Here is a 12,070-nt window from a genome sequence, read left to right on the forward strand (position 1 = left end):
GGGTGGATGATGAGGTCAGGAGACCATCCTGGCTAACATGGTGAAACCCCATCTCTACTAAAAATAAAAAAAATTACCCAGGCGTGATGGCTGGCACCTGTAGCCCCAACGACTCGGGAGCCTGAGACGGGAGAATCACTTGAACCCAGAGATGGAGGGTACAGTGAGCCAAGATCAAACGCCACTGTACTCCAGCCTGGGTGATAGAGAGCCAGACTCCATCTCAAAAAAACAAAAAATCGCAAACAAATCTCATCATGTTTTTATGAATTTGCTGCATGTGGCCCACAGGCCACGGGTTGGACAAGCTCGTTCTGTTGGCTCTTGGACAGTCTCCGTCATTTCGTCTTTCTCTGCCCATCCCTTAGGTGGTGGCGTGTCCAAGTCCCCATACGTGCTCTCGGCTCATCTCAAGCTTCGTGTCCCATAGAGAATTTCAGCCGCACACTCACCGTGAAACCCAGACCTCTGTTTCTCACCCTAACCCCTGAATACATAAACAGTCTCCTTTTTGTTTCTGAAAGGCAAAGACCTTGCCCTCCTGCCACTCTGACTTCCTCTATGTAACTAAATCTCAGGAACTGGGAAGGGGTGGGGTTCTGGCAGATCACGTAGAAGGCTGTGGAGGGTAAAAGGCAGGGTGTAGGAGAGAGAACACATTTGTCTGCCTGTTCCTGGCTCCTGCTTCCCTCCAGGCGGTCATGCTGACAGGGAACAGGCATAACAACATGGATGTGTAACCACGTGACTCAGTACAAACACCAACTTGACCAGTCAGTCACCCAGAGGAACAATGAAAGAGCTGGATCCCAGATGTCACTCAGGCACAAGATTCTGGTTGACTGTAGAAGACACCATCTCTTTTCACTGAACCATGTTGACTTTCCACATCGCCATATGCTTCCATGAAGGAGCCCGTATTAACAATCACCAAACTCCCAAGGAAACAAGCCACCATGGGTGAGAGTCAGCAGAAACAACCAACACTAGATACAGACCTCCAAGAACCAAAGATCTTAGAAACATTAGACCCTGGATATAAAATACATTCCTGGCCGGGCGCGGTGGCTCAAGCCTGTAATCCCAGCACTTTGGGAGGCCGAGGCGGGTGGATCGCGAGGTCAAGAGATCGAGACCATCCTGGTCAACCTGGTGAAACCCTGTCTCTACTAAAAATACAAAAAATTAGCTGGGCATGGTGGCACGTGCCTGTAATCCCAGCTACTCAGGAGGCTGAGGCAGGAGAATTGCCTGAACCCAGGAGGCGGAGGTTGCAATGAGCCGAGATCGCGCCATTGCACTCCAGCCTGGGTAACAAGAGCGAAACTCCGTCTCAAAAAAAAAAAAAAAAAAAAAAAAAAAAAAAAAAAAATACATTCCTATCCCCAGTCCCAAGAAGGTGGAACTTGATTAGCTGAAGGTACTCACAGTAATTTTTTTCTTTCGTGTGATTGGCGTAGGAAGGGACACGTGACCTCAACCCGGCCAATGAAACATGAAGGAAAACCTTGCAAGGGAAGTTGTTGTTTCTACCTGTGGGCATCGTCGTTTGCATGTGATATCTGGAATCCCCTCGGCCATTGTCACTCCCATTCTGAACTGGCAGAGTGGAAAGAGGGGAAGCAGCTGGGTTCTTGAAGAGGCTGAGACCCTATGCGGCCCTGCGTGGCACTACTGTGTCTCTAGACTGTGTCTGAGCAACGACAAACCCCTTGTTCGCTGGCTACTTTCAGTGGTTTTTCAGTTGCTTGCAGCTGACAGCACTCTGCTGTACTCACTCATACGGGGTGTATTCTATTCCCCTTCGTGAAGGCCTTGTCTGCTCCACCTCCCCGTCGTCCCTGCACCATCTCAATGACTTTGCCCTGAATCTTTAGCTCTTCCAAAGCCAGAAAAGTGCCCAACACACATCTCCAGCAGGAGCATCCTGAGTCAAACACAGGGAACCCAAACCCCCTTCTCCTGAAACCATGTTCTGGTTTTCAGGGCTGGGCCAGTGTAGCAAAGGAGATACCAGGAACCGAACTGTGTGGTTGGCAGTCACGAGGAAGATAAGAGCCATCAGCGTCTCATCTACCGCAGAGGCAGATAAAACAACTGCTCTTGAGTGAGAAGTTGCAGGAAAACACCTTTTCAAGAAGCGACCCTCCCTTCTTAGAGATGGGGCTCTTTCTCAAGCTCTCCAGGTAGGAGGCTTCAGGGCTAAGGGACTTCAGGCCATTACTGTTGGCAGGTAAAAGCTGCCCAACAAGAGGGGTGTCCCCACCCCCAGGCTAATTACAGTGATGGGAAAAGCAGGTTGTTCTGAGGTGCTGGCTGTCAACAGGGAGCTGGGCCCCGGGTGCAGGGGTAGGAGGGGAACTGGGATGGGGAAGGGCGAGGCAGTCTCTACTCTGAGCTTTCCAGGCCATGGGAAGGGATGTAGGCATTCAGCTGTCAGGTGTAAGTGGGCCCCGGCTGTCAGAATCAAAGCTGGTGCCAGAATGAGAAGCGAGAATCAAGGAGCACTGGGCAACAGCAGGCTTCCTCCTGGAAGTCCCCCCTGACTTGGGTCAGGGCATGTCTCAGGGCTGGAGATGGAGCTGAGCTGCCAGCCTGCGGATGAGGGGCACCAGGAGGCAGGAACCAGGCAGGTTGTCCCCTGGCAGGGACCTGTCCAGGATGCATGGAGAGCTCAGACTCTGTCTCTACTTCCAAGCACAAGTCCCCTGCGGTCTCTGTGAGACCCTGGTTCTCTCTGGACTGTGGTTTGACCCGACCTCTCTTTGTTGCATCATTTGATTCCTTCAAATTGATAGTTTCCTTAGTGATCGTCTGATAGTAAGACAGAGGAGTGGTAAGCATGTGTCCCGGGGTGACTGGCATGGGGGCGGGGAGCTAGCTGGACACATGGGGCCGCTCACACCAGATGGACTTATTTGGCAGGACAGGTAGGAGCTGAGGTTTGGTGGGAGGCAGATGAGGAGAGCTGAGTGGATTCAGATGATGTGGGGCCATCAAGGTCCCTCCCACCTCGGAGCTGTCTCAGGGACTCGACCCCCAGTGGCTCCTTTCACCCAGCCCAGCCCATAGGGCAGCCTACAGCGCAGCTGCAGCCGGCCCCCCTGTGGGTGCCCAAAATTCCCCGCATTGCCCGCCTCTTCTCAAGGGGCCCCAGCCCCTGCAGCCTCAGGGGTTCCTGCCCCCTGTATCAGGGCACTCATACCAGCCAGGAGGGCCTTCTAGAGTCTCAGCCTCTTTGCTTTCTTGCTGACTACAGGAGGGAACTTGATGGAGGCAGAAAATCTGATTGACAGGAGTCACAAAGGTCGCAAAACTATATCCCCTTCCCTTGCCGTGTGCAGAACCGTCAGGGACACTCAGTGACACCAGCTCTGCTTTTGTGGCCCTGGAGGCGACCTCCTGTCCCTTTATTCCCAGGAGGATGAACCCCCACTCTCAATGCTGCCTAAGGGAGTGGGCCCTGAGGAGGCCTTTACTTCCCACTTGACCCCAAATTACCAAGAATGGAAGAAAGGCCAGCTGTCCGGTGGCGACAGGCCGGGCGGAACTGGTCACCACCTTCCCCAAGGTTACCCTCATGGCCAGGCACAGCACATCAACTTGCTGCCTCTCCCTAGTCACTGCCAGAAACCCAGGCTCCCAGGGCGTCCCTCAAGCCCCAGCTCTTCATCCCTAAATCCTCCATATGTCAGTCCTCTTCCCAGGACCCCCGTCTGATCCCTTCCCAAGCCCTTCCCTGTTCCCGTGGGGACTCATGGTCCAGAACATCTCCTGCTCCTTTCCTCTGACTGTTCTCTTCATTCCTGTTATGGGTTGAACTGTGTTACCCCCAAATCCACATGTTGAAGTCCTAACCCCCGATACCTCCGGATATGTCCCGATTTGAAGAAAGGGTCTTTACGGAAGTAACAAAACGGAAATGGGGTCATTAGAATGCTTCCCGAATCTAATATGACTGGCGTCCTTGGACAGAGGAGAAATGCTGAGGCAGACACACATTCAGAGGCGGCGCCATGTCTAGGTGAACATACCATGTACAAGCAAGAGGCGGGGCCTGGAACGGGTTCTCCCTCACAGCCCTTGGAAGGAAACGTTCTGTAGACACCACCTTGGTCTCAGACTTCCAGCCTCCAGGATGAAGGCAACATATTTCTGTTGTTGAAGCCACCTGTGTGGTACTTTGTTCTGGCAGCCCTAGGACACTCATGCAACCCTCTTGTGCCAACTCAGGCCTGTCCTCCCTGGGCACACTGCTTCCTTGCAGCCCGATCCATTGGAGGGCGATTCTCTCCCTCATTCCTGCCTTCTAGAAACCTTAGCTCCTCTGCAGCTCATTCCACAATGATCTGGCCAGCACCCAGCAATCCTGATGATGTCAGCACCCAGCCCTTGGTCTCCTTCCCTCCACCTCCTCAGCTTGCCATCTCCCAAGAGCCACCCAGCCAAAACCCCGACCTCTTGGTCACTCACCTCGTTAGTGGCACAGCTGGGATTCAGAGCTGGTTTCTTTCCACGCCAGTGGCAACCAACAAGTGAAGAACACGGGCTCGGGTTAGTCCACCTGGGGCTGATTTCTGGCCCTGCCGCCTGCAGCTTGTCCTTCAGCAAGTCTTTTCATCTCTTTGGGTATGAATGCCTTTGTATGCAAAACAGATAATACCAATAATAGTATTTACTTCATGGGGTTGTTATGAGGACCAAATAAGAAAATGAAAATATGTGGCACACAATAAACTCTGAAAAGGTAGCATGTATAAATTTAAAAAGGTATTATTATTTCCCGGAAATAAGAGCATTCTAGCTGGTAGAACGTTGTTAACCCAAGAGGCTGGGAATAGAGCTAGAGAGAGGCTAGTTCAGGGGACTGTTTCTTTGATTAGTTTATATAATAATATTTATAATGAGGTCTGAAATACAGACCTTTTAAGTCCCAGGCAATGACATGCAATAAATGATTAATTTATACTTATTGTATCAGTCAGGGTCCAGCCTATAGACAGAAATCACATCAATTATCTGACCACAAGGAGCTTAACATAAAGATTTGTTAATTAAGTATAAAACTGTTAACCAGATAACTAAAAGATTAAGAGAGAGAGAACTGTAAGGTATCACGGTGCTAACAACTGCAAGAAGCAGTTTTGACCCTTTGCCAAAGGGAAGAGGTTAACCTTATAAAAACTGAAAAATCAGGAGGAGGAAGATGAACCTGCAATCTGTGAGGAGGGGCAGCTGTTCAGCTGGCATTTCGGTCTGTTCTTGTGTTGCTGTAAAGAAATACCTGAAACTGGATAATTCATAAAGAAACGAGGTTTCATTTGCTCACCGTGCTGCAGGCTGCACAGGAAGCGTTGTGCCACATGTACTCAGCTTCTGGGGAGGCCCGGGGCTTTTCCTCATGGAGGAAGGCAAAGCAGGAGCAGGTGTGTCACATGGCAAGCGAGGGGGCCAGAGAGAGCAAGAAGGGGGGAGGTCCTAGACTCTTTGAAACAACGGAATATCACCTGGTTATTTAACTAACCGAATGAGAACTCACTCACCACCACGGGGGTGACTTCCCCTGCTTTCTTTCATTGTCTTCCTAGCAACCTCTAAGTGGGTGGCTGTCTGCCTTTCTTTTTTTAGCATGAACTGCCCCCTCTCCACCCCAGCTCCCAGACCCAGCTGAACCTGTCCCTCCTCTCCTTCATCCCATTCCTCATTCTCCCTAAGGAAAAACCTCCAACCCATGGTTATTATAAGGTTATTCCCGGCACTTGTTCTCAGGGAAACAGAACAGTAACCAGAACTTCAAAGGCGGAAAGTCCCAAAGTTTTCAGCCCGGGAAGACAGCTCTAGGTCCCTCCAGCTGGCAAGGCTAGGCTTCAACTCCTGCCTCACCCTTTCCTCTCCAAGGGGAGGCTCGAAACAGCCTCATCCCAACCTGTCTTTCAGGCAAACCCCATTCCTACCACGTGGCCAGCAATGCTCTCCTGGCATAACAGATCCAAAGAATGCATTTATGCAAAAAGAAGTCTGTAAGGCCGGTTGCCTCGCCAGGAGCTCGGACACACTTACCCATCTTGGCGCCCAAAACCGACGTCACATCTCTGCGCCCAGCACCACGCTCTGCACTCGACACCTCGCTCTGCTTCGTAGCTCCCCCAGCGTGGCAACGCACCCAGCTCTGCACTCAGCACCTCGCCCTGCACCCGGCACCAGGCTCTGCACTCGACACCTAGCCCTGCCGCGTCTGCCCGCCAACCCTCCAACCAATGGCAGCCCGACTCCATTTGACTCTCGCTCCCCATAACCAATCAGAGCATCCTGCTCATCCTCGCAGGCTATAGCTGTAAAAATCCGGCACCTTCCCCGGGACCGTGGAACCTCGCCGGGGAGCTGAATAAATTGGCATTTTTCTTATATTGGCCTCAGTTTCCTCATTTTAAACTCGGCAATGACTCTTACAAAGTCAAAGTGCCAAAACTGGAAAGTAGGAATCTTTTATGGAAACCAACTTTTAAACTTGTAAACTATATGTTATCTTTTTTTTTTTTAATTTATTTTTTTTGAGACGGAGTTTCGCTCTTGTTACCCAGGCTGGAGTGCAATGGCGCGATCTCGGTTCACCGCAACCTCCACCTCCTGGGTTCAGGCAATTCTCCTGCCTCAGCCTCCTAAGTAGCTGGGATTACAGGCACGCACCACCATGCCCAGCTAATTTTTTGTATTTTTAGTAGAGACGGGGTTTCACCATGTTGACCAGGATGGTCTCGATCTCTTGACCTCGTGATCCACCCGCCTCGGCCTCCCAAAGCGCTGGGATTACAGGCTTGAGCCACCGCGCCCGGCCCAACTATATGTTATCTTTAATGTCACATTTGACACATACAAAAGATTATGTGTAATGTACATTTAAGCCATAAAGTATAATGAACAGCTGGGAACGCACTCCTCCACCCACTAAACCCCAAGTACTCCAACCAATTTCAGTACTGGTTACTGACACCTACCTATGTCTTCCTCTCCTATGCATTTGCTACCTCCCTCCCAGAACTAACCACTATCCTACATTTTGTATCTGCTATTTCTGTTCATAGCCCTTGAGCTTTAAAAAATAGAAACTTATCTTCTGATAGTTGAGTTTTCATTTAATGACATTTCTAAGAATCATTCATGTCATTGTTGTCATAATCACTGTATGAACCTATTTTTCTCTGGAGCTATGTTTGGGTTGCTTACATTTGTTGGGGGCTATTAGGAAGAGAGTTGCCGTGAATGTTTTTGCTTATGTCCCAAGGTCACATGCAAGAGTTCATTGCTGAGTCATAAGATATGAGAACGTTCAACTTTACAAAATAAATGCAAACTGTCTTCCAAAGAGATTGAACTAACTGTACTCCTCTTATCACTACTATCTTTTTACATAGTTATTGACCATTTGTGTTTTTCCTCCTCTTTAGTGGAATATCTCATCATGGCTTTGCCCATTTTTTATATAGTTGTCTGTATTTTTCTTATTAATGTGTGAGAATTCTTGATATATTCTAGATACTAATCTTTTGTCAGTTGCACATCTTGGGAAGTAGAAAAGTTCCTCTTTAAAGTTTCTTTTCTTGTTAAAGAATAATAATACCAAATGTTAGAAATAATAGTCTGTTTTAAAGACTAACTTTCTTCAAAGCCTCCTTGCTTTTTACTAGCGACTCTTTGTTAATAAGCCCTGTCCTATGTAGCTGTTAGATGTAGATGTTAGCTACAAAAGAGTAAGTACATCCTATGTCCTTATGCTTCAACCAAGATATTTATGCTTGACATGCTCACAAGCATGTAGAACATTCTGTGTCCTTGTACTTTAAGGTATTTACGTTACTACTTTTCTAAGTCCTTTCGCAAGCAACTTCCTGCCCCTTCTATAGTTCAACTTCCTCTTCTCCTTTTGTTCCCACTGCTTTGACCTGTTTAGGAAAGTTTTAAGTTGTTAGCCAAGAGTTTACTTTTAGATTGTGAAGTCTAACTCCAGCCAACAGAGATCAAATACAACCCCAAATAAGTAAAGACAACCCCAAATAAGTAAAAGATAAATACGTCTGCTTTCCCTTTATTTGTTATGCTCTCGCAGCAAGATAGCTAAGAGAAGCACCCTTTCTCTAGAAAGTCAAGATGGCCTTGCTAAGAGATCCTTTGTCTCAGTGCTGATTCTTCATGGCAGCACCGAATATCTGTTTCCAACACAGGTCTTGCAAATATCTTCTAGTTTTTGGCTAATCTTCTCTTCCTTGTGTCTTCTTTTTGCTTTTGTTTTTGTGTTTGTTTGTTTCGTTTTGTTTTTTTTAACAGAGTCTCTGTCGCCCCGGCTAAAATGCAGTGGTGCAATCGTAGCTCACTGCAGCCTGGAACTCCTGGGCTCAAGTGATTCCTCTGCCTCAGCCTCCTGAGTAGCTGGGACTACAGGCTCGCCAGCTAACTTTAAAATGTCTTTTGTAGAGACAAGGTCTCACTTTGTTGCCCAGATTGGTTGCAAACTCCTGGCTTCAAGCAATCCTCCAACCTGGGCCTTCCCAAGTGCTGGGGTAGCAGGCTGAGCCAGTGTGCCCCTTCTCTTGTATCTTTTGATGAAGAGAACGTCTCGAGCTTAATGCAGTCAAATTTATTAATATTTATTTTTGTTTTATTTATGATACTCTTCCCTACTCCAAGATTTGGTACATAGTATCCTACATATCTTCTCAAAGTATCACATTTCCCTCTTGCAAGTTAATGCACAAAATTGCCTTTTGGAATGGTGGCCAATTTAGGGATCCCGTCTCATCCGTTTCGTATTCCGTGCGGTCTAGCGATTGCCCAAGCATCATTCTTTGATTTTAGTTCTCTCTCCCCCAACTCACCCGCAAACCTACTTCTATCACAGATCGAGTATTTGGGGCTCTCTATTCTGCTTCATTGCTAAATTATCCGTCCCTGGGACAAGATTACGTTGTTTTCATTCACATTGCTGTATAATAATTCTTCCTATCCCGGAGATCTCTCTCCTCACTTCACACTTCTTCAGGAGCACCTTAGCTATTTCAAGTCCTTTCCTCTTCCATATAAATGTTAGAAAAAGTTTATGAAATTAAACACAAAAACAAAATAAAACAAAAAGAAGAAATTATTGGGATGTTTTTCTATTTGCATCAAACCTATGGCCAGCTATAGATCAGTTGAGAGAACTGGCAGTGGCGCAATATTAGCTTCTCACTGAAGGTAGTGAACTTCATATTGATCGTTAATTGGCTTCATATTGAAGCTATGAACGTGGGCTGTCTTTCCATTTATTTCAGTTTTCTTTAACTTCCAGTTAAGTTTTACCATGTTATACATACAGGTGTTGCATACCTTTAGTTAGATCTATTTCCAAGTACCTTAAGATTTTGTCGATGTTATGAATGGCATCTATTAAGAATTCTTGGCTGGGCGCAGTGGCTCACTCCTGTAATCCCAGCACTTTGGGAGGCTGAAGTGGGTGGATCACCGGAGGTGAGGAGTTTGAGACCAGCCTGACCAACATGGAGAAACCCTGTTTCTACTAAAAATACAAAATTATCGGGGTGTGGTGATGCATGCCTGTAATTTCCGTTACTCGGGAGGCTGAGGCAGGAGAATCGCTTCAACCCGTGAGGTTACAGTGAGCCGAGATCGTGCCATTGCCTTCAGCCCGGGCAATAAGAGCAAAACTCCATCTCCAAGCAAAAATAAAAAAGAATTCTTTTCAAATTATTTATTGCTGTTGTATAGAGAGACAATCAATTTTTAGCATTAACAGAATCAGCCACAAAGTGACGCTCTATTATCATAGTGAATGATTTGCCTATACTTTCTACTGGGTTTTCAATGCAGATGACTACAGCAAATGTGAATAATAACAGATATGCTTTTTCCAGTTCTTATGCCCTGGTGGCCTGGCTGGGCCACTCAGTGTTGGTAAATGAGTGATAGTGGACATTCTTGCCCAGGCGCCCCCAAACTTTGTACACAGGGGGCCAGTTCACTGTCCCTCAGACCGTTGGAGGGCCGCCACATACTGTGCTCCTCTCACTGACCACCAACGAAAGAGGTGCCCCTTCCTGAAGTGCGGCGGGGGGCCGGATAAATGGCCTCAGGGGGCCGCATGCGGCCCGCAGGCCGTATTTGGGGGACGCCTGTTCTTGCCTTTCTACCATGTAAAGGAACTGCTACTGTATTCTAATATGCTTCTACTAAATGATAGAATGATGTCTGCTGCAGGTTTTCTTGAAGAGAGCCTTTATGAGGTGAAAGACTTCCCTTTTATTCCTAGTATACTAAGAGGTGTGGGAGACGTGCACGTGTGTTTAATTTAAATTTATGACTCGGTCTTGAATTGTATCAATTTTTTCCCCCACATCTGTTGAGATGATCATGTAGTTTTTCTCCTTTATTCTCTTATGCGATGGTGAATAATATTTATATGTGTTTAGACACAAAGCTTTTCTCGTATGTCTGGGTTAAACCAAATGTAGGCATTTATATGATCTTTGTGTGTAGGTATGTTTCCTGCTGGATTTAGCTTGCCAATGTTTCTCTCTATCTTCACGTGTGATTGGTTTACAATTTTGACCACTTGTACTACTTTTGTCTATTTGGGAATTGCTGTGGTCTGAATGTGTCCCCTAAAATTCCTGCGTTGGAAACTTTATTTCCAATGTCACAGTGTGGGATGTGGAACCTTTTGGGAAGCGTTTAATGGATTACTGCTGTGATAAAAAGGCCTTGCAGGCGTGGATTTACCCTTTTCCTTCTGTGCTCTTCTGCCACGTGAAGTCACAGTGTTCCCCCACTCTGGAGGACGCAGCCCTCAACGTGCCATGTTGGAAGCAGAGAAAATGGACCCCGACCTACTGGTGCCTTGACCTTGGACTTCCCAGCCTCCAGAACTGCAAGAAATCAATTTCTGTTCTTTATAAATGATCCAATCTGTGGTATTCTGCTATAGCAGCACAAAACAGACTAAGACAGGCATCAAGATGATTCTTGCTGTATAGACGAGTTGGGAAATAGTCTATCTTCTATTTTCTGGATGATATTTTGGTAATATTAGCATAATCTGCTATTTTAATGTTCGGTAGAACTTGCCCAGAAAACTGTATGTGACTGGGGAGGCAACATTTCAGCTTCAATTTATTTAACAAAGGAAAATTCAACTATCAGTTCTCTTGATTTTTTTAAACCAAATTATACTTTTCTAAGTATTTGTTTAATCTAAATTTTAAAATTTAGAATATAAAGCTTTTGATGAAATTCTGTGTCTTGTCTTCTTTTTTTTTTTTTTTTTTTTTTTTTTTTTTGAGATGGAGTCTTGCTCTGTTGCCCAGGCTGGAGTATAATGGCGCGATATATGCTCACTGCAACCTCCACCTCCTGGATTCAAGTGATTCTCCTGCCTCAGTCTCTTGAGTAGTTGAGACTACAGGCAGGTGCCACCACCCCTGGCTAATTTTCTGTGTTTTTATTAGAGACAAGGTCTCACTGTGTTAGCCAGGATGGTCTCCATCTCCTGACCTCATGATCTGCCAGGCTGGGCCTCCCAAAGTGTTGGGATTACAGGCGTGAGCCACCATGCCTGGCTCAGTGTCTTTTAAGCCTCTGTTTTATCTATAATTATGGTCCATTTACATTCCTAATACTATTTTTTCTTCTTTCATTTTACCTTCATCAACTTTATCATAGTCTTTCCTAAGACCCCAATTTTGGCTTTGTTGACCTTTTCTGTCATATTTTTTGTTGGTGGTGGCAGTGGTGACGTTGAGCTCTGGTCTTATCTTTATAAGTCTTTACTTCCCTCCTTGAGCTAATTCTATTGTTCTTTTTTTTTTTTTTTTTTTTTTTTTTTTGCCTTCTGATTTTGGAAGTTCAGCTTGCTAATTTTTTCTTTCACGTACTTTCTCTATTGTTACATCTGACCATTAAAAGTGTTTTTTTTAAGGCTGGGCATGCAAAGCGACCCACAAACATAGGAGCCAGGAAACCAGAGAAGGAAGCAGACAAATCCAGCTTGTTATGGGGTGGTTTTATCTGAGATCTTAGAGAC

At 46.4% G+C, this 12,070-nt stretch overlaps 1 protein-coding gene across 2 annotated transcripts in view; it reads right to left on the reverse strand.

Moving 5' to 3' along the window:
- The window catches only part of CSF2RB (colony stimulating factor 2 receptor subunit beta), a 37,092-nt gene extending 31,507 nt beyond the window's left edge, over nt 1–5,585 (reverse strand). For both annotated transcript variants that reach the window (XM_074391341.1, XM_074391339.1), the window contains exons 1-2: nt 5,330–5,585; nt 4,474–4,639 (exon numbers count right to left, since the gene is read on the reverse strand). The gene's annotated coding sequence lies outside the window, so the exon portion shown is untranslated. The remainder of the gene's footprint in view (nt 1–4,473; nt 4,640–5,329) is intronic.
- Nucleotides 5,586–12,070: the final 6,485 nt, after the last annotated feature.

The sequence above is a fragment of the Saimiri boliviensis genome, chromosome 21 (assembly GCF_048565385.1).
Source record: "Saimiri boliviensis isolate mSaiBol1 chromosome 21, mSaiBol1.pri, whole genome shotgun sequence".
Taxonomy (NCBI): domain Eukaryota; kingdom Metazoa; phylum Chordata; class Mammalia; order Primates; family Cebidae; genus Saimiri; species Saimiri boliviensis.